Consider the following 23,619-nt stretch of genomic DNA (forward strand, 5'->3'; position numbering starts at 1 on the left):
GCCAACAAACACAGGAAAGGATGCTCAACATCACTAATCATTAGAGAAATGCAAATCAAAACTACAATGAGGTATCACCTCACACCAGTCAGAATGGCCATCATCAAAAAATCTACAAACCATAAATGTTGGAGAGGTTGTGGAGAAAAGAGAACCCTCTTGCACTGTTGGTGGGAATGTAAATTGATACAGCCACTATGGTGAACAGTATGGAGGTTCCTTAAAAAACTAAAACTAGAACTACCATATGACCCAGTAATCCCACTACTGGGCATATACCCTGAGAAAACCATAATTCCAAAAGAGTCATGTACCACAGTGTTCACTGCAGCTCTATTTACAGTAGCCAGGACATGGAAGCAGCCTAAGTGTCCATCGACAGATGAATGGGTAAAGAAGATGTGGCACATATATACATTGGAATATTACTCAGCCATAAAAAGAAATGAAATTGAGTCATTTGTAGCAAGGTGGATGGACCTGGAGACTGTCATACAGAGTGAAGTAAGTCAGAAAAAGAAAAACAAATACCATATGCTAACACATATATATGGAATCTAAAAAAAAAAAAAGAAAAATTGGTTCTGAAGAACCTAGGGGCAGGGCAGGAACAAATTCGCAGATGTAGAGAATGGACTTGAGGACAGGGGGAGGGGGTTAGGTAAGCTAGGATGAAGTGAGAGAGTAGCATGGACATATATACACTACCAAATGTAAAATAGATAGCTAGTGGGAAGCAGCCACATAGTACAGGGAGATCAGCTCGGGGCTTTGTGACCACCTAGAGGGGTGGGATAGGGAGGGTGGGAGGGAGAAGCAAGAGGAAGTGGATATGGAGATATATATATACATATAACTGATTCACTTTGTTATACAGCAGAAACTAACACACCATTGTAAAGCAATTATACTCCAATAAAGATGTTTTTAAAAATTAAGTAAAATAAATAGGTTTTTAAAAAAAAAATCTCTCTGGCTGCAGTAGGAAGAGTGGATTAAGATAATCCAGAGTTCCTTAAGGACCCTCTCTGAATTGAAAAAGAAAATAAAAATATGTGTATATTGGTGAGTGTTCTTTAATAAATGCAACACTATTAAAAAAATACACTATCAGTTATACTAAAAATATCTTTAAAAATTCAAAGGGTCATATCTAGAATACTAATGCTAAAGAGGGAAAAAAATGTTGAAAATAATATTAAAAGCTTGGGACATCAAAACACAATGTCTTCTTATATTTACAGGTATTGTCACAAAAATCACTCTAACTCGAATCCAGAAGTGATAATAAAAACAAGAGAACACCTAGCTGATGTTGTGTTAGGGCAAAATAACATCCAGATTAAAATACTGACACTACATTGTTTTACTGAAAATACAGTTTCATCTTGATGGCTAATTTGCATATCCTCTCAAGTATAGTATGTTTCAAGGAGGCTAGGCTACGTTTTTGAGCACTGAGCTATTCATCCGTCTGTGAAAAGAAGGGGAAAGGCAACGCTCAGTGACATGAATGGAGAGAGCCTCCGGGCTTGTGGGCGCTCTCTCTCTCTCTCTCTCTCTCTCTCCCTCCCCCCATTAGCAATTGCAGAAGTAGAGTGAACGCAGTTATTTAGCAGGATTTGCATTTGTCAAATCCTTACTTGTTCTCCCACCACTTTGAACAGATTTCCACAAAGTTTTCCTCCAACACCCTGGGTTGGAGTTTTACTTACTCTGGAGGCCAGAGAAAAATCAGCCAGTTTCTCTTCACTTCAGTTCCAAAAAATGGAATTCTCTGTTCACAGGGGTTTGGAAGGCAGTCCTCCAGTCTTTAAAGAGTACAGGTGCACTAGGAAGGTTGTAGTTGGATCGTGCAAATAGCATGACCTCCATGCCCTGATCCTGTAACAGACTCCATCCAGCACTCAGCCTCCACGGACCCCAAAGAGAAAGTCAGAAAGGCAGCCACTCCCATCGCTGTCTTGTCTTGGTCATCTCACATGAGGAAAACCTCTGCACTAGCTTGTCTTGTAGACCCCAGGATCTCTCCCTTCAGGAGGGAAAATAACCTCATGGTCCTTTCTAAGGAGTATGTGTTGGTAGGAAGCTGATCGCCTCACTGCAAGTAATTGTGTCAGATGCAGATTTAGTAAGTACAGTTTATGTACCAGGTGATTTATATACTTTGTGCTAATCCTTAAAACAACTCAACAAGGTTGGCATTATAATTCTCATTTTATAGAAAATCATATGACTCAGAGCAGTTAAGTGACTTGTCCGAAACAACCCATCAAACAAGCATCAGAATCACAATTTGAACCCAGATCTGAGTTTATCTGACTTCTTTAACCAGTATCCTCTCCCATTTCCACCATCCTTACAAGGGCCCCTACAAGTTTCATGAGAAGTGTTATGGATAAGACACGTGTAGTGCAGAACATAAGGGTTCTTTGACTTCTCTCCTGTGAGACTCTGATGTGATCATCACAAAATACGAAAGCAGAGAACCAGATCTTACCTGGAGGTGGAGATCACGCAGCCAGTTCCTCTCAGTGTGCCCAGCAAGAGGCTGGACCACACTCCACAGACTGAAAGAGGAAGCAGGTGGATCCTACAGCAGCTTTGAGCAGTTTTGTCAGGTGGGGAGAGCCTGGTTGGACACAGAGTAGATCAGTGGAAAGAAAAGATGTAGGGCATGGTCTCACCCGTGGCCAATCTCTTCTGTTTTCTCTTTCCTCCTGGCCTCTTTTCTCTGGCAGTCTGCAGGGAACAGGCCACGCTGGCAAAGCCACTGACGTGCATCTCAGCTCCCAGGGCACAGAAAGAGCTGATGCCTTTGAGCCATTTCTTTGCAATTTGCTGCAAGTTTAAGGCCGCACGTGATAAAGCTTTCTTTATGGGAGAGAGTGAAGAAAGAAAAGACCACTTGTGATCTTACTTGCTGATTCCCAGAAAACACAACTCTGCAGGGGGCAGAGGGTAAGGGAACAGAAGCAGGAGGAGGGACGGAAGTTTGTAACAAAGATCTCTCCTTCTCCTTCCAAGAAGTTTTTAAGCCAGCCGCTCCTTGAGGACATCACTGGAATTCTTTAAAAAAAAAAAAAAAAAAAAGCTCATGGACTAAAATCTCTGTATGGTTTCTTTTCCCGTTGGGATTCTTTCTAGAATCTGCCGGGACCACAGATCTGGTGAGGACCAAGGCTCTGCAGAGTTCTTTCCAGAAATGGTTAATTCTCAAAGAGACATGATCAGTTGCTCACACCCACAATTTCTGTGAATCTTAAAAGTAGAAAAAGAAAGAAAAACATTGAAATTTTGGCATTCAGTTGTTCATTCTACATAAATTCTAAGAAAAGAGAACTTGCACTAAGACATTCTACAATTCAACTAAATTCTTTTTTCGAGACTACCATTTGAGAGGATTTTGAGCAGTACTAGCTTGCATGTGGTTTATACTAATAAATGAATTTGCTTCCAGAATCATCCAAGGTCCACCATTTTCTTACATGGCTGTGACTATGGCCTGGTCACTTTACAATCTCAACTTCTTCCTTGGTGAGCAGAATTTTTATTAAAAAAAAAAACAAACACATTCACAAGGTGGTTTAAGAATTATATTATGTACTCAAACATACATTTCAAATAACAAAGTACTAAATGACAAAGTTATCATCATTACACATATTATTTCAGTTCACATAATGGTCAGGATCATTAATTAATAGTCAAATATTATTATAAGACATTTTACTATAAAAGAAAAAAGAAAGATACAAGGAAAATAAAGAAATAAGAAATCTTTTAGTGAAGCAACTGTGTATCTGGAGTCTAAAAAACCAAATACTTTATTTTAGCCAACCGCCAACCTTTGCCATCAGAAATAGTGAGCAAACATCATAACAGGTCTAGACTTTTCAATGTGTCTGACAGGTGGCCATTGGTGCATTGAAGGGGAGACACTGTTTACCAGCCAAAAAGCACAAAAGGCCTACTTTTTCTCAACATGAAATGCAATTTTACCCCGAGAGTGTAATTTGGTCTATTCCTAACTTGCTCAAATTCACTCTCTATCATGATTCCTTTTCTGACCTCTTCAGTCCACGGCTCATGTTTCTATTTTGAATGCACATCATACTTATTTTATACATGATATTCAGAGTTTCTCATAAACAGCCTTGCAGTGGATTATATCCTACTTTCATACTATAGACCAGGGTTCAGCAAACTTCCCATAAAAGGTCAAATAATAAATAGCTTAGGTTTTGAAGGCCAGTATCTGTCACAGTCACTCAACTCTGCCACTGTGGTGTAAAATCAACCGTAAATGAGTTAACCATGAATGAATGAGTTTTCTAGGGTTGTGTAACAAAGTACCACAAACTGGCTGGCTTAAAACAACAGAACTTTATTATCTCAGTTCTGGAGGGGAGAAGTCCAAAATCAAAGTGTGGGCAGAGCCGTGCTCTCTCTGAAACCTGCAGAGAATCCTTCCTTGGCTATTCTGTCTTCTGGCGTTTGCTGCCAATTGTTGGCATTCCTTGGCTTATAGGTTCATCACTTCAGTCTCTGCCTCCATTGCCACATGGTCATCTTCTTGTGTGTCTCTGTCTTCTCCTGTTTTTAAAAGGAAACCAGTCATATTGAATTAGGGTCTACTGTAAGAACCTCATCTTAACTTGATTACAACTGCAAAGTCTTTGGTTCCAAATAAGGGCACATCCATTGATACAGGGGCCTAGGATTTCAGTATATGCTTTTGGGGGGATACAATTCAACCCATAGCACTCATTCTCATTTGCTTCCTTATCTGAGGTAAGGATCACACAATCACTTTATTTATTTATTTATTTATTTTTATTGAAGCATAGTTATTTGGTTATACGTATAGTTATTTGGTTATATATATAACCAAATAACTATAACTATATGTGTGTGTGTGTATATATATCTATATATCTATAGATATATAGATATATAGATATATATATATACATATACACAGACACATACTTTTTGGATTCTTTCCATTATAGTTTATTAAAATATACTGAATATATTTCCCTGTGCTGTACAGTAAATCCTTATTGTTTATCTATTTTATATATGGTAGTGTGTATCTATTAATCCCATATTCCCAGTTTATCCCTCCCCCCTTCCCTCTTTGGTAACCATAAGTTTATTTCCTATGCCTGTGTGTCTGTTTCATTTTGTAAGTAAGTTTACTTGGACTATTTTTTAGATTCCACATATAAGTGATATCATATAATATTTGTCTTTCTCTGTCTGACTTACTTCACTTAGTATAATCTCTAGGTCCCCCCATGTTGCTGCAAATGACATTATTTTGTTCTTTTTTTATGGCTGAGTAGTATTCCATTGTACATATGTACTACATCTTTATCCATTCATCTGTTGATGGACATTTAGGGTGTTTCCATGTCTTGGCTATTGTAAATAGTGCTGCTATGAACATAGGGGTGCACGTATCTTTTCTAATTATAGTTTTGTCTGGATACATGCCCAGGAGTGGGATCACTGGATCATATGGTAACTCCATTTTTAGTTTTTTAAGGAACCCGCATACTGTTCTCCACAGTGGCTATACGAATTTACATTCCCACCAAGGATGTAGGAGGGTTCCTTTTTCTCCACACCCTCTCCAGCATTTGTTATTTGTAGACTTTTTGGAGATGACCATTCTGACTGGTATGAGGTGATACCTCATTGTAGTCTTGATTGCATTTCTCTAATAATTAGTGATGTTGAGCATTCTTTCATGTGTCTGTTGTCCATCTGTATGTGTTCTTTGGAGACTGTTTACATCTTCTACACATTTTTTGATTGGGTTGTTTGGTTTTTTTGATATTGAGCTGTATGAGCTCTTTGTACATTTTGGAAATTAATCTCTTGTTGGTCTCATTGTTTGCAAATATTTTCTCCCATTCTATGGGTTGCCTTTTCATTTTGTTTATGGTTTCCTTTGCTGTGCAAAAGATTTTAAGTTTAATTAGGTGCCATTTGTTTATTTTTGTTTTTATTGACATTACTCTAGAAGATGGATCCAAAAAGATATTGCTGTGATTTATGTCAAAGAGTGTTCTGCCTGTTTTCCTCTAGGAGTTTTATAGTATCTGGTCTTACACTTAAGTCTTTATTCTATTTTGAGTTTATTTTTGTGTATCGTCTTAGAGAATGTTCTAACTTTATTCTTTTATATGTAGCTGTCCAGTTTTCCAGCACCACCTGTTGAAGAGACTATCTTTTCTCCATTGTATATTCTTGTCTCCTTCATCATAGATTAATTGACCATAGGTGCATGAGTTTACTTCTGGACTTCCTATCCTGTTCCATTGATCTATATGTCTGTTTTTGTGCCAGTACCATACTGTTCTGATGACTGTAGCTTTGTAGTATAGTCTGAAGTCAGGGCGCCTGATTCCTCCAGCTCCATTTTTCTTTTTATCAAGATTGCTTTGGCTCTTCGGGGTCTTTTGTGTTTCCATACAAATTTAAAATTTTTTGTTCTAGTTTTGTAAAAAATACCATTGGTAATTTGGTAGGGATTGAAATGAACCTGTAGATTCAAAGCACAGGCTTTTAGGCTCTACACTACACTCTCCAGACCTGCCTTTTTCCTTCACAAAGCTACATTGACACATTGAGAGAGTGTCAATGTCTAGCAACTGGGGTCCTCACTTATTTTAAAGATCTATTTTAAAAGTGCATTGATATTGAGCTCATCTTTCCCTTCTTAAAGTCCCATATCTTTGCAAAATCTTTTCTCACTACTTCATTACACACAAACCTTTCCCTTCTTAAGCACTTTCTGTAATTACCACATACCGCCACTTAAAAAGAGAAGACATTTTTCGTTGGGGTACAGTTGACTTACAGTGTTGTATTGGTTTCAGGTGTACAGCAGAGTGAGTCAGTTATTTGTATACACATATATATTCTTTTTCAGATTCTTTTCCATTATAGGTTATTATAAGATATTGAATATAGTTCCCTGTGTTATACAGTAAATCCTGTTGTTTATCTATTTTATATTAATATGTAGTAGTGTGTATCTGTTAATCCCAAACTCTGAATTTATCCCTCCCTGCTCCCTTCCCCTTTGGAAACCCTAAGAGAGAAGAGATTTAAAATTCATCAAGTGCTTACCTAGGTATCAGGTACTGTATGGGCATATAAACAATCATTATATTAATTCTAACAACAGAAAAATTTCTGCTGTACAGCAAAATGATTCAGTTTTATATATATATATATATATTCTTTTTCACATTCTTTTCCATTATGGTTTATCACAGGATATTGAATATAGTTTCCTGTGCTATACACACAGGATCTATATAGGATTTTGTTGTTTATCCATTCTATGCATAATAGATTATATCTGCAAATCCCAAACTCCCATTCCATCCCTCCCCCATGTCCCCCCCTCCCTTTGGCAACCACACGTCTGTTCTCTATGTCTGTGAGTCGGTTTCATAGATAAGTGCATTTGTGTCATATTTTAGATTCCACATGTAAGTGATATTATACGGTATTTGTCTTTCTCTTTCTGACTTACTTCACTTAGTATGATAATCTCTGGGTCCATCCATGCTGCTTCAAATGGCATTATTTTGTTCTTTTTTATGGCTGAGTAGTATTCCACTGTATATATGTACCACATTTTTATCCATTCATGTCGATGGACATTTAGGTTGTTTCCGTGTCTTGGCTATTGTAAATAGTGTTGCTATGAACATAAGGGTGCATGTATCTTTTCAAATTATAATTTTGTCTGGATATGTGCCCAGGAGTGGGATTGCTGTATCATATGCTAACTCTATTTTTAGTTTTTTGAGACATACATACTGTTTTCCATAGTGGCTTCCCCAGTTTACACTCCCACCAACAGTGTAGGAAGGTTCCCTTTTCTCCAAACCCTCTCAAGCATTTGTTTTTCATCTTCAATTTCTTTCATCAGTGTCTTACAGTTTACAGAGTACAGGTCTTTTGCCTCCTTAGGTAGGCTTATTCCTAGTTATTTTATTCTTTTTATTTTGATGGTAAATGGGATTGTTTCCTTAATTTCTCTTTCTGATCTTTTGTTGTTAGTGTATAGGAATGCAAGAGATTTCTGGGCATTAATTTTGTATCCTGCAAATTTACCAAATTCATTGATGAGCTTTAGTAGTTTTCTTGTGGTGACTTTAGGATTTTCTATGTAGAGTATTATGTCATCTGCAAATGGTGACTGTTTTACTTGTTCTTTTCCAATGTCTATTCCTTTTCTTTCTTCTTCTACGATTGCTATGGCTAGGACTTGCAAAACAGTGTTGAATAAAAGTGGTGAGAGTGGACATCCCTGTCTTGTTCCTGATCTTAGGGTAAATGCTTTCAGCTTTACTCTGTTGAGTATGATGTTGGCTGTGTTTTTGTCATTTATGGCCTTTTGAGGTATGTTCCCTCTATGCCAACTTTCTGAAGAGTTTTATCATAAATGGATATTGATTTTTTGAAACGCTTTTTCTTCATCCATTGAGATGATCATATGGTTTTTATTCTTCAGTTTGTTAATGTGGTGTATCACATTGATTGATCTGCAGATATTGAAGAATCCTTGCATATTATCATGGCATATGATCCCACTTGATCATGGCATATGATCTGTTTAATGTATTGTTGGATTTGGTTTGCTAGTATTTTTTTGAGGAATTTTGCATCTACTTCATCAGTGATATTGGCCTGTAATTTTCTTTTTTTGTGGTATTTTTTGTATGGTTTTGGTATCAGGGTGATGGTGGCCTCATAGAATGAGTTCAGAAGTTTTCCTTCCTTTGCAGTTTTTTGGAGTAGTTTCAGAATAGTAAGTGTTACTCTTCTATACATGTTTGGTAGAATTTACCTATAAAACTTCTGATCCTAGACTTTTGTTTTTTGGGAGTTTTTAAATCACAGATTCAATTTCAGTGCTTGTAATTGGTCTGTTTACATTTTGTGTTTCTTCCTGGTTCAGTCTTGGGAGATTATACCTTTCTAAGAATTTTCCATTTCTTCTAGGTTGTCCATTTTATTGGTGTATATTTGCTTGTAGTAGTCTTATGGTCTATGTATTATGGTCCTTTGTATTTCTTTGGTGTTGGTTTTAAATTCTCATTTTTCATTTCTGAATTTAGTGTTTTGGGCCCTCTCCGTTTTTTTCTTGGTGAATCTGGCTAAAAGTTTATCAATTTCATTTATCTTTTCAAAGAACAAGCTTTTAGTTTCATTGATCTTTTCTATTATTTTATTAGTCTCTATTTCATTTATTTCTACTCTCATCTTTATGATTTATTTCCTTCTGCTGACTTTGGGTTTGGTTTGTTCTTTCTCTAGTTGCTTTAGGTGTAAGATTAGGTTGCTTATTTGGATTTTTTGTTTCCTGTGGCAATCTTGTATTGCTATAAACTTCCCTCTTAGAACTGCTTTTGCTGCATCCCATAGGTTTTGGATCATTGTGTTTTCATTTTCATTTGTCTCTAGGTATTTTTATTTCCTGTTTGGTTTCTTCAGTGATCCTTTGTTTAGTAGCATATATTGTTTAACCTCCACATGTTCGTTTTTTTTGCAGTTTTTTTTCTTGCAGTTGATTTCTAGCCTCATAGCATTCTGGAAGGAAAAGATGCTTGATAGAACTTCAGTTTTCTTAAATTTGCCAGGGCTTACTTTGCAGCCCAGCATGTAATCTATCCTAGAGAATGTTCCACATGCACATGAAAAGAATGTGTATTCTGCTGCTTTCAGATTGAATGCTCTATGAATATCAATTAAGTACATCTGGTCTAATGGTCATTTAAGGCCTGTGTTTCCTTATTGATTTTCTGTCTGAATGATCTGTCCATTGACAAAAGTGAGGTGTTAAAGTTCCCCACTATTATTGTGTTACTGTCAATTTCTCCTTTTATGTCTATTAACGTTTGCCTTATATATTGAAGTGCTCCTGTGTTGGGTACGTATATATTTACAATTGTTATATCTTCTTCTTGGATTGAGCTCTTGATCATTATATAGTGTCCTTCTTTGTCTCTTGTCACAGTCTTTATTTTAAAGTCTATATTGTGTGTCCTATGAGTATTGCTACTCCAATTTTCTTTTGATTTCCGTTTGCATGGAATACCTTTTTCCATCCCCTCACTTTCAGTCTGTACATGTCCCTAGATATGAAGTGAGTCCTTGTCCACAGCATATATATGGGTCTTGTTTTTGTATCCATTCAGCCAGTCTGTCTTTTTTTCTCCCTTGGGGGGTTTTTATTTTATTTTATTTAAGAAAAAATTTAAAATTGAAGTATAGTTGATTTACAGTGTTATGTTAATTTTGGCTGTACAGCAAAGTGATTCAGTTACATATATATATTATTTTTTATATTCTTTTCCATTATGTTTTATCACAGGATATTGACTATAGTTCCCTATACAGTAGGAACTTTTTTGTTTATCCATTCAATCTATGTCTTTTGATTGGAGCATTTAATCTGTTTAAGGTTATTATCGATATGTATGTTTTTATTCCCATTTTTTAAATTGTTTTGGATTTGTTTCTGTAGGTCTTTTATTTCCTTTCCTCTTTTGTTCTCATTTCTTGTGATTTGATGACTGTCTTTCGTGTTGTGTTTGTATTCCTTTTTCTTTTTTGTGTGTATATCTATTTTAGATTTTTGGTTTGCTGTTACCATGAGGTTTTTGTATAGCAGTCCATATATATATGTATATGTATATGTTTACACACACATTATTGTTTGAAGTTGCTGATCTTTTAATTTCAAATGCATTTTAAATATCTTGCATTAGTACTCTCCTCTTCTCACAATAACTGATTTTGCTATCATATTTTACATCTAATTGTTTTGCATATCCCTTAACTGCTTATTGAGCATACAGATGATTTCATTATTTTTGTCTTTTAATCTTCCTATTAGTTTTGTGTGGATGATTTCCTACCTTTACTGTATGTTTGCCTTTACCGGTGAGCGTTCCTATTTTGTAATATTCTTGTTTCTAGTTGTGGCCTTTTCTTTTCCTCCTAGAGAAGTTCCTTTAGCATTTTTTGTAAAGCTGGTTTGGTGGTTGAAATCTTTAAGCTTTTGCTTATCTGTAAAGCTTTTGATTTCTCCATCAAATCTGAATGCATGCCTTGCTGGGCAGAGCATTCTTGGTTGTAGGTTTTTCCTTTTCATCACTTTAAATATATTGTGCCACTCCCTCCTGGCCTGCAGAGTTTCTGCTGAAAAATCAGCAGATAGCCTTATGGGAATTCCCTTGTATGTTATTTGTTGCTCTTCCCTTGTTGTTTTTAATATTTTCTCTTTACCTTTAATTTTTGTCAACTTGATTACTCTCTGTCTTGACATGTTCCTCTTTGGGTTAATCCTATATAGGACTCTGCACTTCCTTGATATGGGTGACTCTTCCCTTTCCCATGTTAGGGAGATTTGGGGCTATTATCTCTTCAAATATTTTCTCAGGCCCTTTTCTCTCTCTTCTCCTTCTGGGCCCCTATTATGCAAATGTTAGTATGTTTGATGTTGTCCCAGAGGTCTCTTAAACTGTCCACATTTCTTTTCATTCTTTTTTCTTTCTTCTGTTCTGCAGTAGTGATTTCCACCAATCCATCTTCCAGCTCACTGATACATTCTTTTGCCTCATTTATTCTGCTATTTATTCCTTCTAGTGTATTTTTCATTTCAGTTATTGTATTGTTCAACTCTGTTTGGTTGTTCTTTATATTTTCTAACTCTTTGTTAAAGATTTCTTGTAATTTCTTGCTCTGTGCATCCATTGTTTTCCAGAGTTCTTGAATCCTCTTTATGTTCATTACTCTCTGAACTCTTTCTTGGGAATACTGCCTATCTCCACTTCATTTAGTTGTTCTTCTGGGGTTTTATCTTGTTCCTTTTCTGGAACTTATCCCTCTGCCATTTCATTTTGTCTAAATTTCTATTTGTATTTTTATGTATATGGTAGGTTAGTCATTTTCTCGACCTTGGAGAAGTGATCCTCTGTAGGGGATGTCCTATATACTGCAGAATTACACTCCCCTCTCATCACTCAAGGGCCAGGGACCAGCTGGTCCCAGGGGAGGTTCTGACCTGTGTTTGCAGACTCAGTTCTGCAGGCTGCTTGATCATAGTTTTCTTGCTTCTGTTTCTGCCACCCTAGTGGGTAAGGCTGTTCTAGAGCCATGTGCAAGCTTCCTGGTGGGAGGGGCCTGTGTTTGCCCACTATTGTGTGGAACTGGGTCTTGACCCTCTGGTGGGCAGGGCCGGGTCAAGAGGCATGTCTAGAGGCAGCTGTGGGTTCAAGAAGTCTATAGGCAGCCTGTCTGCTGATGGGTTGTACTATGTTCCCACACTGATGGTTGTTTGGCCTCTCAGCACTGGAGCCTACAGGCTGTTGGGTGGGGCCAAGTCTTGGTGCTAATGACCCAAGCAAGATATCAGCCCCCAGTGAGAGTCCATGCAGATGAACATTCCCCTATACCTCCGCCACCAGTGTCCATGTCCCCAGGGTGAGTCACAGCTGCCCCCCTCCTTCCCAAGAGACCATCCAAGACCAGCATGTAGGTCTGGCCCAGCTCCTATAAAGTCACTGCTTTTGCTCTAGGTCTCAGTGTGTGTGAGACCTTGTGTGCGCCCTCCAAGAGTGGAGTCTCTGTTTCCCCCAGTCCTGTGGAGTCCCTGCAATCAAGCCCCACTGGCCTTCAGAGCCAAATGCTCTGGGAGTACCTCCTCCCGATGCCAGACCCCCAGACTATGGAGCCTGATGTAAGGCTCAGAACTCTCACCTCTGTGGAAGAACTTCTGGGATGTATCGGGTAGGCCAAAAGGTTCATTTGGTCTTTTCCATAAGATGGATTTAGTAGCACTTAGTTGTCTTTAACTTCATTCGAAACAATTTTTTTAGATTGTATGTGACAGCTGTCATACCAGCATGCATTTAAAAAAAGACTTCTCAAAATTGGTGAATTTTTGTGTAGCCATTTTAATATTGAAGATAGAAGAAAAAAAGCAACATTTTTGGCATACTCTGCTTTATTATTTTAAGAAAGGTAAAACGTAACTGAAACACACAAAAAGATATGTGCAGTGTATGGAGAAGATCGAACTTGTCAAAAGTGGTTTGCGAAGTTTCGTGCCAGGGATTTCTTGCTGGATGTTGCTCCATGATCTGGTAGACCAATTGAAGTTGATAGTGATCAAATCAAAACAATAATTGAGAATGATCAACGTTATACCACGTGGGAGATAGCCAATATACTCAAAATATCCAAATCAAGTGTTGAAAATCATTTACACCAGCGTGGTTATATGAATCGCTTTGATGTTTGGCTTCCACATAAGCCAAAAAAACCTTCTTGACCATATTTCCGCATGCAATTCTCTACTGAAACATAATGAAATGCTCCGTTTTTAAACCAAATTGTGAAGGGCTATGAAGAATGGATACTGTATGACAATGGGAATGGAAGAGATCATGAGACAAGCAAAATGAACCATGACCAACCACACCAAAGGCCAGTCTTCATCCAAAGAAGTTGATGTTGTGTATATGGTGGGATTGGAAGGGAGTCCTCTATTATGAGCTACTTCCGGAAAACCAAACAATTAATTCCAACAAGTACTGGTCCCAATTAGACCAACTGAAAGTGGTACTTAACAAAAAGCGTCCAGAAATAGTCAACAGGAAATGCACAATCTTCCATCAGGATAATGCAAGACCACATGTTTCTTTGATGACCAGGCAAAAACTGTTCCAGCTTGGCTGGGAAGTGCTGATTCATCCACTGTATTCACCAGACATTGCATCCTTGGATTTCCATTTATTTCAGTCTTCACAAAATTCTCTTAATGGAAAAAATTTCAATTCCCTGGAAGACTGTAAAAGGCACCTGGAACAGTTCTTTTCTCAAAAAGATAAAAAGTTTTGGGAAGATGGAATTATGAAGCTGCCTGAAAAATGGCAGAAGGTAGTGGAACAAAAAGGTGAATACATTGTTCAATAAAGGTCTTGGTGAAAATAAAAAATGTGTCTTTTATTTTTACTTAAAAAAACCAAAGACACTTTTTGGCTCACCCAATAATAATTCTCCAGTTTGTGGGTCACCCACCTGGGGAGGGGGGATGGATTTGATTATATCATGAGTGTGCCCCCCACCCCCCACCATGGTCTCATTGTGGTTTCTTCTTTATGCCTTTGGATGTAGAATATCTTTTTTGGTAGGTTCCATTTTTTTTTTATCAATGACTGTTCAGCAGTTAGTTGTGATTTTGGTGTGCTTGTAAAAGGAAGTGAGCTCAAGGTCCTTCTACTTCACCATCTAGTCTCCAATCTCTATTTGTAAACTTTTTGATGATAGCCATTCTGATCAGTGTGAGGTGATATCACATTGTTGTTTTGCATTTCTCTAATAAATAGTGATATTGAGCATCTTTTCATGTGCTTATTAGCCATCTGTATGTCTTCTTTGGGAAAATATCTATTCAGGTCTTCTGCCCATTTTTTGATTGAGTTGTTTGGCGGTTTTTTTTTTGATATTGAGTTGTATGAGCTGTTTATACATTTCAGATATTAACCCCTTGTCAGCCATATCACTTGTAAATAGTTTCTCCCATTCTGTAGGTGTTGTCTTTTCATTTTGTTGATGGTTTCCTTTGCTGTACAAACGTTTTTAAGTTTAATTAAGTCCCACTTTCTTTTTCTTTTTTTTCTTTTCTTTTGTTTCTGTTGCCTAAGGAGACAGATCCAAAAAAAGATTGCTACAATTTATGTCAAAGCGTGTTCTGCCTATGTTCTCTTCTAGGAGTATTATGGTTTCTGTTCTTATGGTTAAGTCTTTAATTCATCTTGAGTTTATTTTTTTGTATGGTGTGGGGAAATGTTCTAATCTCACTTTTTCACATGTAGCTGTCCAGTTTTCCCAGCACGAGGTTTTGAAGAGACTGTTTTCCCTCCATTGTATATTCTTGCCTCCTTTGTCATAGATTAATTAATCTTAGGCATGTGGGTTTATTTTTATGCTCTCTATTCTGTTCCATTGATCTATGTGTCTTTTTTTGTGGTAGTACCATGCTAATTTGATTGTAACTCTGTAGTATATTTTGATGTCTGGGAGGGTGATCTCTCCAGTTTTATTCTTTTTTCTCAAGATTGCTTTGGCAAATCAGGATCTTTTGTGGTTCCATATGAATTTTAGGATGATTTGTTCTAGTTTTGTGAAAAATGTCATTGTTTTTTAAAATAGAATTGCATTAAATCTGTAGGTTGCTTTGGATAGTATGGAAATTTTAACAGTATTAATTCTTCCAAGCCAAGAGCACAGGATATCTTTCCATTTCTTTGTATCATCTTCAATTTCCTTCGCCAGTATTCTATAGTTTTCAGAGTAGAGGTCTTTCACTTCCTTGGTTAAGTTTATTTCTAGGTATTTTACTCATTTTGATGCAGTTTTAAATGGGCTTTTTTTTACTTTTTCTGATAGTTCATTATTAGTGTATAGAAAAGCAACAGATTTCTATATATTCATCTTGTATCCTGCAACTTTACTGAATTCATTTCTTAGTTCTAATAGTTTTGGGGTGGAGATTTAAGTGTTTTCTATATAAAATATCATGTCATATGCCAAAAGTGACAGTTTTACTACTTCCATTCTATTTTGGATGGCATTTCTTTTTCTTGTCTGATTGTTGTGGTAGGACTTCCAATACTATGGTAAACAGATCTGTGTTAAACAGACATGGCAAGACTGGGCATTCTTGTCTGGTTCCTAATTTTAGAGGAAAGACTTTCAGTTTTTCACTGTTCAGTATGATGTTAGCTGTTGGTTTGTAATAAATGGCCTTTAGTCTATTGAGATATGTTCCCTCTATACCCACTTCGATGGGAGCTTTTATCATAAATGGGTGCTGAATTTTGTCAAATGCTGTTTCTTCGTCTGTTGAGATGATCATGTGATTATTAAACTTTATGATTTTTTATTTTTTAATTAAAAACTTTTTTCTTATAGAAATTTTAAATGTTACTTTTTATTTAAAGTTATCAAAAAATATTTGTTGTAGTCCCTGTTTTGTACAGTACATCCTTGAGCCTATCTTACACCCAATAATTTGTACCTCCCATTCCCACATTCCTATATTGCCACCCCCACTTTCACACTGGTAACTACTAGTTTGTTCTCTACATGTGTGAATCTGCTTCTGTTTTGCTATATTCACTAGTTCTACTTTTTAGATTCCACATACAGGTGATATCATACAGCATTTGTCTTTCTTTATCTGACGTATTTCACTCAGCATAAGGCCCTCCAAGTTAGTATTTTCATCATATATTTAGGTGTTCCTGTGTTGGGTGAACGTGTGTTAACAAGTGTAATATCCTCTTTTGTATTGATCTCTTTATCATTATATAATACCCTTCTTTGTCTTTTGTTATAGCTTTTCTTTTAATGACTATTTTGTCTGACATGAGTATTGCTATTCCCACTTTCTTGTCATTTACATTTGCATGGAATATCTTTTCCATACCCTCACTTTCAGTGTGTATCTTTAGCTCTGAAGTGAATCTCTTGTAGGCAGTGTATAGATAGTTCTTGTTTTTTTGTTTGTTTGTTTGTTTTTCATTTTGTTTTGTTTTATCCAATCAGCCACCCTATGTCTTTTGATTGTAGCTTTTAGTCCATTGACATTTAAGGTAATTATTGATAGTTATGTACTTATTGTCATGTTATTACGTGTTTTCCAGTTGTTTTTGTAGTTCTTCTCTGTTCATTTTTTCTTCTTTTTGTTTCTTCTCTTGTGGTTTGATGATTTTCTTTAGTTGTATGCTTCTGTTCCTTTCTTTCCAGTTTTTGTGTATCTGTTGTAGGTTTTTGATTTGTGGTTACCATGGGGTTCATATATTTTGACCTATAACTATATCTATTTGTTTTAAACTGGTAGTCAAGTTCAAGTACATTCTAAAGATCTACAGTTTTTAGTCCCCACCACCTCATAATGTGTTTTTGATGTTATATTTTACATCTTCATGTTTATCCGTTAATTGTTTATTGTAATTACAATTGTTTTACAATTTTTTGTCTTACTCTTCATACTGGCTTATTTAAGTGGTTGATCCTCAGTCCTTACTATATATTTGCTCTCCTAGTGGGATTTTCCCTTTTCTATAGATTCTTTCTTCTTTTTCACTTAGAGAAGACCCCTTAATATGTCTTTTAGGGTAGGTTTAGTATTGATGAACCCTTTTAATCTTTGCTTGTCTGAGAAGTCCTTTATCTCTCCTTCTATTCTAAATGATAATCTTGCTGTGTAGGGTATCCTACGTTTCAGGTTTTTCCCTTTTAGCACTTTGAATATATCATGTTACTCCCTTCTGGCCTGCAGTGTTTCTACAGAGAAATGGGCTGATAGCTTATGGGAATTCCCTTGTATACGACTCTGTTTTTCTCTTGTCACCTTTAGAATACTCTTTTTATCTTTAACTTTTGCCATTTTAATTATGATATGTCTTGATGTGGGTCTGTTTGGGGGACATAATGTTTTGGACCCTCTGTGCTTCCTGTACCCAGATATTTGTTTTTCAAATACATTTTTGATCCCTCCCCCCATCTCCTTCTGGGACCTCTACAATGCCGATATTTGTAAACTTAATATTATCCCATAGATCTCTTAACTTTCTTCCATTAAAAGAATTTTTTTTGCTGTTCTGTTTGGATGATTTCCATTATTCTATCTTCCAGATCACTTATGTGTTCTTTTGCATCACTTAGTCTGCTATTCATTCCTTCTAGTGTGTTTTTTTAATGTTAATTAAAAAATTTTTTATTAAAGTATAGTTGACTTGCAGTATTAGTTTCAGGTATACAACATAGTGATTCGATATTTTTGTACATTACACACAAAGTTATTATAAAACATTGACTGTATTCCCTATGATGTACAGTACATCCCTGGGACTTATTTATCTTATAACTGCTAGTTTGTACCTCTTAATTCCCTTCACCCTTCTCCCTCTGGCAACCACTACTTTGTTCTCTTTACCTGTGAGTCTGTTTCTGTTTTGTTACATTTTTTCATTTGTTTTGTTTTATAGGTTTCACATATAAGTGAGAACATACAGTATTTATCTTTCTCTGTCTGACTTAACTTCACTTAGCATAATACCATCCAGGTCCATCCATGTTGTTGCAAATGGCAAGGTTTCATTCTTTTTCTATGGTTGACTAATATTCCACTGTGTGTGTGTGTGTGTGTGTGTGCGTGTGTGTTTATTTGTATCCATTCATCTGTTGATGGGCACTTAGGTCGCTTCCATATCTTGGCTATTGTAAATAATGCTGCTGTGAATATCGGGGTCCATATATATTTTCATTTTCTTCAGATAAATACCCAGGGGGTGGAATTTCAGGACTATATGGTAGTTCAGTTGTTAATTTTTTGAGTAACCTCCATATTGTTTTCCATAGTGGCTGCACCAGTTTACATTCTCATGAACAGTGCATGAGAGCTCCCTTTTCTTCACATCCTTGCCAACACTTGTTATTTCTTCTCCTTTTGATGATGGCCATTCAGACAGGTGTGAGGTGATATCTCATTGTGGTTTTGATTTGCATTTCTCTGATGGTTAATGATGTTGAGCATTTTTTCCTATGCCTGTTGGCCATCTGTATGTCTTCTTTGAAAAATGCCTATTTGGGGCCTCTGCCCATTTCTTTCTTTCTTTCTTTCTTTCTTCCTTCCTTTCTTTCTTTCTTTCTTTCTTTCTTTCTTTCTTTCTTTCTTTCTTTCTTTCTTTCTTCCTTTCCTTTCCTTTCCTTTCCTTTTCTTTTCTTTTCTTTTTATTGAAGTATAGTTGATTTACAATGTTGTGCTAATTTCTGCCATACAGCAAAGTGACTCAGTTTTACACATATATCTTGGTACATTCTTTTCTTATATTCTTTTCTATTATGGTTTATCCCAGGAGATTGGATATATTTGCCTGTGCTGTATAGTAGGACCTTGTTTATCCATTCTAAATGCAATAATTTCTATCTACTAACCCCAAACTCCCAGTACATCCCTCTCCCTCCTCTCCTCCCCCTTGGCAACCACAAGTCTGTTCCCTATATCTGTGAGTCTGTTTCTGTTTTGTAGATAGGTTCATTTGTGCCATGTTTTAGTTACATTCCACATATAAGTGATATCATAGGCTATTTGTCTTTCTCTTTCTGACTTACTTCACTTAGTATGATAATCTCTAGGTCTATTTATGTTGCTGCAGATGGCATTGTTTTATTCTTTTTTGTGATTGAGTAGTATCCCATTGTATATATGTACCACATCTTCTTTATCCATTCATCTGTCAATGGGCATTTAGATTGTTTCCATATCTTGGCTATTGTTACTATGAACATGGGGGTGCATGTATCTTTTTGAATTAGAGTTTTGTCCATGTATATGCCAGGAATGGGATTGCTGGATCATATGGTAGTTCTACTTTTAGTTTTCTGGCAAACCTCAATACTGTTTTCCATAGTGGCTGAATCAACTTACATTCCCACCAAGAGTGTAGGAAGGTTCCCATTTCTCCACACCCTCTCCAGCATTTGTTATTTGTAGACTTTTTAATGATGGCCATTCGGACCCATGTGAGGTGGTACCTCATTGTAGTTTTGATTTGCACTTCTCTAATAATTAGTGATGTTGAGCAGCTTTTCATGTGCCTGCTGGCCATCTGTATGTCTTCTTTCAAGAAATGTCTATTAAGTTCTTCTGCCCATTTTTTTATTGGTTTTTTTGTTGTTGAGTTTTATGTGCTGCTGTATGTTTTAGAGATTAAGCCCTTGTTGGTTGCATCAGTTGCAAATATTTTCTCCCAGTCTGTACTTTGCCTTTTCATTTTGTTTATGGTTTCCTTTGCTGCACAAAAGCTTGTAAGTTTGATTAGGTTCCATTTGTTTATTTCTGCTTTTATTTCTCCTGCCTTGGGAGACTGACCTAAGAAAACATTGGTAAGACTTATGTCAGAAAATGTTTTGCCTATGCTCTCTTGTAAGTTTTACAGTATCATGTCTTATGTTTAAGTGTTTAAGCAATTTTTACTTTATTTTTTGTGCATTGTGTCAGGGTGTGTTCTAACTTCATTGATTTATATGCAGCTGTCCAACTTTCCCAGCACCACTTGCTGAACAGACTGTCTTATTCCCATTTTATATTCTTGCCTCCATTGTCAAAGATTAATTGACTGTAGGTGTGTGGGTTTATTTCTGGGCTTTCTGTTCTGTTCCATTAATCCATATGTCTGCTTTTGTACCAATTCCATACTGTTTTGATTACTGTAGCTTTGTAGTATTTTCTGAGGTCTTGGGAGAGTCATGCCTCCTGCTTTGTTTTTTTCCTCAGATTGCGTTGGCAATTCTGGATCTTTTATGGTTCCTTATAAATTTTTGGATTATTTGTTCTAGTTCTTTGAAAAATATCATGGGTAATTTGATAGGGATCACATTAAATCTGTAGATTGCTTTGGGTAGTATTGCCATTTTAACAGTATTAATTCTTTCAATCCAAGAACATGGGATATCTTTCCATTTCTTTGAATCCTCTTTAATTTCCTTATTAATGTTTTATAGTTCTAATATTTCCTTTATTAATGTTTTATAGTTTTATTAATGTTTCACCTTCTTGGTCAGGTTTATTCCTAGATTGTTTTTTGCTTTTTTTTTTTTTTTGGTGCAATTTTAACATGTTTTTTTTTTTTTTACATTCCCTTTCTGATATTTCATTGTACGTTTAAAGAAATGCAATTGATTTCTGAATGTTAATCTTGTATCCTGCTACTTTGCTGAGTTCATTTATTAGATCTAGTAGATTTTGTGTGGAGTCCTTAGGGTTTCCTTTATATAGTAGTATGGTTATCTGCATATAGTGACAGTTTTAACTCTTCCCTTCCAATTTGGATACACTTTATTTCTTTTTCTTGTCTGGTTGCTGTGGCTAGTACTATGTTGAATAGAAGTGATGAGAGTGGGCATCCTTGTCTTTTTCCACATTGTAGCAGGAAGGCTTTCAGCTTTTCACTGTTAAGTATTATGACTGTGGGTTTATTATATATGGCTTTTATTATGTTGAGATATGTTCCCTCTATACCCACTTTGGTAAGAGTTTCTTTCATGAATAGACGTTGAATCTTGTCAAATGCTAAATCTATTGAGATGGTCATGTGGTTTTTTACCTTTCTTTTGTGAATGCAGTGTATTACATTGATTGATTTGCATATGTTGAACCACCCTTGTGAACTTGGGATGAATCCCACTTGATCGTCATGTGTGATCTTTTTTATGTGTTGTTGGATTCAGTTTGCTAATATTTTGTTGAGAATTTTTGCATCTATATTTATCAAAGATATTGGCCTGTAATTTTCTTTTTTGGGTGGTATCTTTGTCTGGTTTTGGTATCAGGTTGATGGTGGCTTCATATAATGTCCTTTGGAGTGCTCCCTCCTCTTCAATCTTTTGGAAGAGTTTGAGAAGAATCAGTATAGGTTCTTCTTTTCATGTTTGGTAGAATTCACTTGTGAAGCCATCTAGTCTTGGCTTTCGTTTGTAGGGAGTTTCTGGGGTTTTATTTTTGTTGTTGTTTGGTGTTTTTTTTTTCCAGATTCTGTTTCACTTCTAGTGATCAGTCTGGTCAAATAATCTATTTCTCCTTGATTCAATTTTGGTGGGTGGTATGTTTCTAGAAAATTGTCCATTTCTTCTAGGTTGTCAAATTTGTTGGCATATAATTGTTCATAGTATTCTCTTATGGTTTTTTATTTCTGCAGTATCTGTTGAGATTTCTCCTTTTTCATTTCTTATTTTGTTTATTTGGGCCCTCTTTCTTTTCTTCTTGGTAAGCCTGGCTAGAAGTTTGTCAATTTTGTTTACCCTTTCAAAAAACCAGCTCTTGGTTTTATCAATTTTTTAAAAAAATCTCTATTGTATTTATTTCCTCCCTGATCTTTATTAGTTCCTACCTTCTGTTGATTTTAGGTACTGTTTGTTCTTTTTCTAATTCTTTTAGGTGGTAGGTTAGGTTGTTTATTTGAGATTTTTCTTGGTTTTTTTTTTTTTTTTTTTGAGGAAGGCCTGTATTGTTATGAACTTCCCTCTAAGAACTGCTTTTGCTGCATACCATAGATTTTGTATGGTTGTGTTTTCAGTGTTGTTTGTCTCAAGGTATGTTTTAATTTGATCTTTGATTCCCTTGTTGGTTTTGTTAGTAGCATGTTGTTTAGTCTCCATGTAATCATTTTTTCTCATCTCTTTTCCTGTGGTTGATTTCTAGTTTCATGACATTATGGTCAGAGAAGGTGCTTGAAATAATTTCTGTACTCTTAAATTTGTTGAGGTTAGTTTTGTGGTCTAGTATGTGGCCAGTCCTAGAGAATGTTCCATGTGTACCAGAAAAGAATATGTATTCTGTTTTTTTGTTTTGTTTTGTTTTTTGTTTTTTACATGTAATGTCCTGAAAATATAAGTTAAGTCTAACTGTTCTATTGTATGATTTAGGATCTCTGTTGCCTCATTGATTTTCTGTCTAGAAGATCTGTCCATTGATGCGAGTGGGGTGTTAAAGTCTCCTACTGTCATTTTATTCCTTTATATCTTTTAGTATTTGTTTTATGTATTTGGGTGCTCCTATATTGGGTGCATATATGTTGATAGGTATAATATCCTCTTCTTGTATTGATCCTTTTATCATTATACAGTGTCCTTCTTTATCTTTCCTTATGGCCTTTGCTTCAAAGTCTATTTTGTCTGATATGAGTATTACAACTCCCGCTTTCTTGTCATTTCTGTTTGCATGAAATATCTTTTTCCATCCCCTCACTTTCAATCTATGTGTGTCATTTGCCCTAAGGTGGGTTTCTTGTAGGCAGCATATTGTAGGCTCTTGCTTTTTTTAATCCAGCCTGCCAGTCTGTATCTTTTGATTGGAGCATTCAGTCCATTGACAGTTAAGGTAATTATTGATACATATGTATTTTTTTTTAAACATCTTTATTGAAGTATAATTGCTTCACAATGGTGTGTTAGTTTCTGCTTTATAACAAAGTGAATCAGCTACACATATACACACGTTCCTATATCTCCTCCCTCCCGCATCGCCCTCCCTCCCATCCTCCCCATCCCAACCCCCAGGCGGTCACAAAGCACCGAGCTGATCTCCCTGTGCTATGCGGCTGGTTCCCACTAGCTATCTATTTTACATTGGTAGTGTATATATGTCCATGAGATACATATGTATTTATTGCCATTTTAAACCTTATTTTCCAGTTGATTCTATGTTTCTTCTTTGTTTTATTTTTCTTTTTGTGGTTTGATGATTTCCTTTTATTTTATGCTTGTGTTTTCTCTTTTTGGTTTTTGTGAATCTGTTGTATGTTTTTAATTTGTGGTTGCACTGTTTTTCAAGTACGTTAACTTCTTCTTATATCTACTTGCTTTAGACTGATAATCATATAGGCTGAAACACATTCTTAAAAAAAAAAAGACTCTACATTTTCTTCCTCTCCTTCCCCGCATTTTATGGTCTTGGTATCCTTTTTTACATCCTCATGTTTATCCTTTTGCTGTTCCTTTTGTTTATCA

General features: G+C 36.0%; 1 protein-coding gene and 1 long non-coding RNA gene across 6 annotated transcripts in view; one reads left to right on the forward strand and one right to left on the reverse strand.

Annotated features, from left to right (window-relative positions):
• Positions 1-23,117, reverse strand: part of SLCO1C1 (solute carrier organic anion transporter family member 1C1) — a 78,033-nt gene extending 54,916 nt beyond the window's left edge. For all 5 annotated transcript variants that reach the window (XM_082421068.1, XM_082421066.1, XM_082421072.1 and 2 more), the window contains exon 1: positions 2,501-23,117. The gene's annotated coding sequence lies outside the window, so the exon portion shown is untranslated. The remainder of the gene's footprint in view (positions 1-2,500) is intronic.
• LOC309641247 overlaps positions 1-23,619 on the forward strand; it is a 214,818-nt gene that overhangs the window by 156,775 nt on the left and 34,424 nt on the right. The gene's annotated exons all lie outside the window — the stretch shown is intronic.

The sequence above is a fragment of the Balaenoptera physalus genome (genome assembly GCF_965194825.1).
Source record: "Balaenoptera physalus genome assembly, chromosome: 13".
Lineage (NCBI taxonomy): Eukaryota > Metazoa > Chordata > Mammalia > Artiodactyla > Balaenopteridae > Balaenoptera > Balaenoptera physalus.